Consider the following 7466-nt stretch of genomic DNA (forward strand, 5'->3'; position numbering starts at 1 on the left):
TGCATGTCACTCTCTACTACTGTTCCCTTATTGGGCTGGAGCCAGGCAGACAATCTTTATGCCTTGAAGCCATTTTTTTTTAAAAAAAAAAAATGGGCAAAACCAAGGTCTCAAAATGACAAGGCAGTGGCATCCCTGGAAATGAGGCTGGAGTTTCTAACTTCACTACTTAATGGATTGAGTAGTTTTTTTTTAAAAAAAAGGTTCTAAGCTTATCAGAGTCTTAGCACTCCTTCAATATCATTTAAACATCAATGAGGAAACTACATTGCCATAAATTTGACCGTTACCCAAGTTGGACGTCACAATTTGTGGATGACTTAAGAAATGGGTTGAGGGCCAAATGTTTTCCTACCCCTGCCCTAGGGAGAAAAAGCTTTCTTATTGCTTTCAGCATTTGGCAAGGGTGCTAAAGCCTTTATGTTAAATTTAAACCTTTGCCTGAAAATGGGCAAATTTTCCAGGTTTTAACTAGGTTCATTTCCTATTCAATCCAAATCTTGACTTAAGAGAGAGCCACCTACACTATGGCCTGGCTGTGATGCTTGCACAAATGGACTGCTTTTCCTGTGGGTCCTGCCTGTTTGAGTGCTGTCAGACATCTGTTCTTTTTTTTAGTGAGTTTTTTCGCTGTATATACCAAAAGGAAAGAATATTAGTTTGCTGCCAGAGAGACAGAGAATTCAAATAAACTTTTAAATGGTTCAGGCTACTGCTGCTCTTGGCCTCCTAACACTAAGTACTGGGAGAAATAACAGCTAATGGCTATTGTGTTTTCTGTGTCTGGGAAGAGTAAGTGGGCCAGAATGCTGGAGAGGCAGCTATGGAAAATGTTTCAATCATCCAGTAGGTGGGCTTGTGTTCTTTCCATTGCATGAAATGCCCCAGAATCTTGATAGATAGCCAGCAGAGTGTACTTGCTTACTCAAGGGCTTGGGAGATTGAGGGAATGGCTGAAAATGCATGAATATACAGTTAAATGTCAATCGAGATTCTCAGTCATCCAGGTCATGGTTATCTGAAAGGTGCTTTTTGAAAAGACAACTAGACTTTGTTTTTCAAACCAAAGTTCAATTGCCTTTTGAAAAAAACACCTTTGGGATATATGTACAGTTAATTGATATCAATACTTATCTAGCATATAGTTAAAGAGATCATTTCTGACACCGTTGCACTGTTACAATACGCATGGAATGCAAGTGGGCAGATTCCTATCACAAAGAGGCTTACAATCTCCAGGTAAACAGAAAAGGAGGGGAGGTGCAAGCAGAAGCTCAGGCTCCTGAAGCAATGATGACAGATGGCCAAATTACTATGTGCATATAACTACATGGGCAGCTGCAAGTTGTTCAGCTAAACTTTCTGAAAGATATTCAAGATCATAAACATAGAGCAACTCATGAGATGACAAGGGTTTGCATGACTACCCCGATGCAAAAATGGCTACAATTTGCACAGAAAATGTAATTATGCAAAGGCTCTCCTATTCCAGCCGGAAAGCTAAGTCCAGAATCTCCACATTGTGAGCCAAGTACCTTTAGGGCAGGGGTGTCAAACTCGCAATGTCATGTGACATGTCGAGACGTATCACAACTTTTTTGCCATTGTCGACAATGGGATGGGCATGGTTTCGCTATGATGTATCCGGCCTATGGGCCGGCAGCTTGACACCCCTGCTTTAGGGGAACAACTCATTCAGAGCTAAAAATGGAAAGTCTCCAGATTAAATAAGCCTTTGAATCTACAACCAATGATTTGGAGCTTAACTACCAAAATTGTCATCTTTGGGAGTAGAGCTGAGAAAAAAATGAATTTCATGGCTCAGAGCTTCCACTGGACATCAGTAACTCTTATGCCGAGTCAGTCTTCTGTAATTTGGTGTTTTTCAGTTATAGTGGACTGCCACTCTCATCATTTTTAAAGAAAATAGCCAGAAACAGAAATAGAGCAAGACCATCTAGATCAGGGTTATCCAACCTGGACAACTTTTAGGGCAGGGGTGGACTTCAACATCCAGCTTGGGAGTCAAAGTCCAGAAGTTGCCAAGGTTGGACACCCCTGATCTAGAGACTTCAGAAAGACTGTAGTACCAAGGTTTCAAATGAGACAACTTCTTAACCCTCTCTGGAGCTGCCAGATAGGAGCACTGGAACTCACTGCACTGAAAATAAATACACCTTGAGTTTGACAGGAGCATCCTGAGGAGTTAAAAGAGAATTAAAGAAAGGTCCCAGGGAATAATCTCACAATTTTGTTTTTTGTTTACAGTATTTGTAAAGTACCTCAATCAAAAATGACCTTAGGCAGTATGACCCCCTAATTATAACATTCTACACTACTACATTACTAAAGCTAGATGGCCTTCTACACTTTTAAAATACCCTTTTATTTCTGTGATGATCAAGTCACAGAACTAAAACCGATTTATGAGACTTCTGTAATGCTGGAAACTTAAGTGTGCCTCCGAAGACAGCATTTTCCACAATGTGGGAACCACTACTGAGACTTACTTTTTAACTCATGCTCTCTTACCTCAATGGAAGGGATAAATCTTGCTGGGTAAATCTTGCCAGATAGTAATTTTGTTTTTTGCCATCATCCCCAACTAGTATGGCCATTTGCAAGGAACTGTGAGAATTATAGTCCTACACATCTAGACTGCACTGGACGGTCTACCCTTGAGGAACATAAGTTGTTCCACAGCAAGAGGGGAAATAAAGTTCCCAGGAGCTTAATGTCTATGGAGATTCTCAGTCATTAGGACAAGATTCAACAGTTGATATGCATTTAAAAGACAAAGGCCACTCTTTTGAAGACAGCAAACTCCACACTTTGGACAGAGAGGACCGCTGGTTTGAAAGAGGGGTGAAAGAGGCCATCTATGTCAAAACTAAACAGCCGTCTCTCAACAGAGGGGTAGGGATATGACATCTATCTCCAGTCTACAACACAGTCCTTTCAGCAGTTCCAAGAAGGCTCCACATCCATTTGCACTATCCAGGTGACTCTGAAGACACAGATAACCCCCCTGTCAATATCCAGCTTGAGAATCCAAATAAAACTCCAGGTTCATTCTGTCTCCAAAAATCTTTATGTTTATTGAGAACACTGCATGGTAATGTCAAATCAAAACTAACTCTGAGGTTCCAACACCAATTCATAGACTTAAACAATAATTTTCCCAGCCAAATCCCCAAAGTATTATGTAATCCATAAAAACAAGTTCATGTTCAAATCCACATCTGTTCTGGTATCCTTAACAAGGCTTCAGGCTCCCACAGTCTGTAGCTGAATCATAGAAGTTTCATTTCTCCATCTAACCCACTTAAAAGTAATACCTCCCCACCTTACTCTAAAGGCAAGTTGAAACACAAGGACACATAGCTGCCAAAGTTTCATCCTTGACACCCCCAAATGGCCTCAACAACTCTCTAAAAGAATGTAAATGACCAGCTGCCTGCAAAGAAATATAAATCCTTCCATTCCTCACTATCCAGTCAGAGCTGAAGAAGCTTCTTGGATGAGAAGAAAAACAAGAAAGTCCAGTTGCCTTTTGAAAAAGCACCTTTGGGATTCCCAGGAGCTTAAAGCATATATTATGAAACATCTGACTCCTCTCCAATACTGGAAAAGGAAAAAAAAAATCAGCAGCTGTTTTGGAACTGAAAGTAATTCAAGAACCTTCAGCAGGTGCCACTTTGGGCTGCCAAATTCTTCAGCAAAGGAAGACCCTGATGTACTTTAGGCAGCAGGACAAAAAGAGAGGTTGGTGAATGAAAAAGCCAGAAAGATCTTTGAGAAAGTTTCCCCTTCAAAGACAGAGACAACAGCGGAAAAGATGGGTAATCTGCACTCACTTTTTCTCTTTAAAAAGTCATTTCTGCCATCCAATTTGTAACTCCTAATTCTTAGACAACAGGTAAAACTGCAGCCAAACTACCTGTGATAAGTTTTGTTCAATCACAGAGTTTAAAAGTGCTGTTGGACTTGCAATAGATAGGAAACTGTTACTGGGGAAAAGACCCAGGAAACTGCAGATATGTAGTGTCATAGTGAAAATTGGAAGAAAAGACTACAGAGCCTGCAGGCTTTTTTAAAGGGATGGAAATAGGGTTAAAAAGAATGCAACTTTATGTTAGTGAATACACAACACTAGCACATAACAAGTCCTCTAGCTTAATACAGTTTCAGACAAGTTGAAGTCTACATTGAGGATTATTTTTACTTTTTGCAAGCAATAAAGCAGGAGACAAGAAATGGCCATGATAGATCCCAGGACACAGATGTTAATAATGGGCACAGACCTAGGTCTTTCTATTACTCATTAAGTAATAACTGTTAGGCAGGTACATTTGGAGATTGCAAAGAGCAGCAACATGTTGCTTTTAATAAACTTGCAGTTTGCCTGCTCAAAGTGTAGAGTGGGCCTTGTGACTTTTGTTCTCTCTCTCATGGGCTAAAACCAATAGCTGTTTTTGCAAACTCAGTTTGACAGCATCTCGGGCAGCACTATTTTGCCTCTGTTATAAAAAATATTTTGGCCTGAATAGCCCTGAGTTGAAAAAAAAAGCAGCAATTGGAACTGGAATGTATGTTTGCTCCCATCCTTTTAAAAGGATATGAAGAGTAAATTTAGCCGTATACAATCCTCTCAATAGAAGATGATGCTTGGATAGATATACCATTTTAAACTACAAATACTGGGCAGAAGCATCTCCTTTCATGAATTACTGTGCCATCTTTTGCTCATTTTTCTCTTTCTCCCTTGCCTACAAGTAAGAAAATAGGATGAAAGCTGACTACCTATCACCTTGGGATACTATTTTTCTATTGTATGTAGTTTCTACAAGGGTAAGGGACAGGGGCATCTCCAGGGAGGATTTAAAAAGTCCAGATTATGGTTATGATTGTGTAACTGAAGGCCCATAGTTTATGTGTGTTGTGTGGGGGGGGGGAAGGGGGAGGTGTGGATTGAATGATTGCAGTAGGCATCGCTGGCAAACAGTCTATTGTCACCTAGAACAGTGTTTCTCAACCTTAGCAACTTGAAAGATATGTGGACTTCATTTTCCAGAATTCCCCAGCCAGCATGAGTTTAAATCAGGGGTCCCCAACCCCTGGTCCGTGGACCGGTACTGGGCTGCGGCATGCCAGCAACCGGTCTGCACAAAGAAGCAAAGCCCCATCCATGGGATGCAGGCAGCATACAAAAGCATGCACTCTCTGGTCCGCAGAAAAACATTTCTCCATGGTCCCTCATGCCCAAAAGATTGGGGACCTTTGGTTTAAATGACCTAGAATTTAAAGAGAAGACTCTCCAAATCAGCAAGATATTGGTTACATTTATACATCACACTATGCTTTTGTTATCCATAGTTTAAGCTACAGTAAGATATTCAAACCATGCTTAATTAAAAATAGAGCTATACAGAATCCAAACCTGATTCTTCCAGAACTTTGCTTAAACTAAAGATGGCCTCAAATTCAGCTCACCTGCTAATGACTTCATATCCCTAGGGCTTTTTTTTCTCATAGAACACCCAGAACGGAGTTTCGGCACCTTTTTTGGATGGAACCTTGTAGGGTAGGCAAGGCGGGTTGTGTGACGTGTGTGAGTTCCGGCACCTTTTCTTTTTAGAAAAAAAGCACTGACTTCATATCCCTATAATTTTCTTCTCAACAAGATAGAAGTGATTGCTCCTGTCTTCTTCTGGACTGCTTTTTTTCCAACTTGAAAAAAAAATAGCTTAATGTTCTGATATTTTCAGGTGGTTTCCCATTCAAAAACTGACCTGATCTGACCCTATAAAGTTTAGAAAAAAATCTGCCCACATATTTGTGTAGCTGTAGGCTAACAAAAGAGAGAGAGAGACAGCTGAGAATGAGGCAGCCTTAGGATGAAATAAGAGAAATGTTATGTATATTTAATTAGATTATTTAATTAGATCAGCCTGTGCTTGGCATGAAATAAATTTCAACTTGCACTGAGGCAAAGAAATAATGCCATGTGTCTCTTCTTTCCTGCTTACCTGTTTGAAAAACAATATTAAATGAACAAAACTATAACATGGTAAGTGGCTAACTACAATTTCAGAAAAGTTACCATCAAAACATGTATTGTTTTAAAAACAATGAGTGATCTATAAGAGGGTAATACACATATTTAGACCATAGACCTAGAGCAGCGGTTCTCAAACTGTGGTCCTGACCCCTTTGGGGGTTGAATGACCCTTTCACAGGGTTCGCCTAACCTGCAGCTCCGGAGCCTCCTCCGCCATTTGCAGAGAGAGAGAGAGAGACAGAGACAGAGACAGAGAGGCACTTGCGCTTCCCTTCCCTCTCTCTCTCTCTCTCTCTCTCTCATGCAGATTTGCCTCCTCACAGAGCTCCTGATTGGCCCTGTGGCCAGATGCCCTGCCCCCTGGCAGAAGGATGGCTAGGAAGGCTCTTTCCCTGGCTGGTCCCGTCTGAGGTGCACGTGGCCGGGGCACTCCTCTGGACCAGGACTGGGGTTGTGCAAATTGCAGCGCGCCTCCTTTCCCACTGGCCACCCTGGCCCGGCTCACCCTCCTGTGGCAGGCAGAGCTCAGCAGGATTTGGCCCTGGAAAGGCCCGGCCAGCTGGGAAGGCTGAGCAGCCCCGGTGAAGGAGCCGTTCCCGCCCCGTGGCCGGCTGGCCAGGAATCTCATCCAGCTCGGGGGCCGCCTGACCGCCGTGGGGATGTCCATGTCAGCCGCCTCCTGGCGGGCCTAATTGTGGCCCCCGGCCAGCTTCCTCCGTGAGTCAGGCGCCCGGGACTCCGTGGAGCTGCCCCTAATTGCGCCCGGGAGGGCCCGACCGAACCCCGGGCTGACTTGCACAGCTCCGAAATGCCACTTACCTGAATTCTTTCTGCCTCCTGGGGGGAAGTTGCGCCTCATGGCCCAATTATTATGGGTGTTATTCCAGCATGGTCACTTAATTTGGATGCTTCTGTTGTTTTTATTGGTTTTGCCGTCATTACTCTTTTAAAAAGTTTTTAGTATTTTTAATTGTAATACATCTTTGAATTCTAACCTGCCCAGAGTCACTGAAAGGGGAAACCTGAGATACTGAGGGGAGGGGGGGGGAAGAGAGAAGGAAAGAGAGAGGGGGAGAGGAAAGAGAGAGAAAGAGACAGAGGGAGAGGAAAGAGGAGAGAGGGAGAGAGGAAAGAGAAAGAGAGAAAGAGGAAAGAGAAAGGGAGAGAGGGAGAGGAAAGATAGAAAGAGAAAGAGAGGAAAGAGAAAGAGGGAAGAGAGAAAGAGAGGGAGAGGGAGAGGAAAGAGAAAGGGAGAGAGGAAGAGGAAAGAGAGAAAGAGTGAGAGGAAAGAGAGAAAGAGAGGAAAGAGAAAAAAGGAAGAGAAAGAGGGAGAGGAAAGAGAAAGAGAGAGAAAGAGAAAGAGGAAAGATAGAGAGAGAGGGGGAGAGGAAAGAGAGAAAGAGAA

The sequence above is a fragment of the Crotalus tigris genome, unplaced genomic scaffold, assembly GCF_016545835.1.
Source record: "Crotalus tigris isolate CLP2741 ecotype Arizona unplaced genomic scaffold, ASM1654583v1 scf7180000017947.1575755, whole genome shotgun sequence".
NCBI classification, from domain to species: Eukaryota; Metazoa; Chordata; class Lepidosauria; order Squamata; family Viperidae; genus Crotalus; species Crotalus tigris.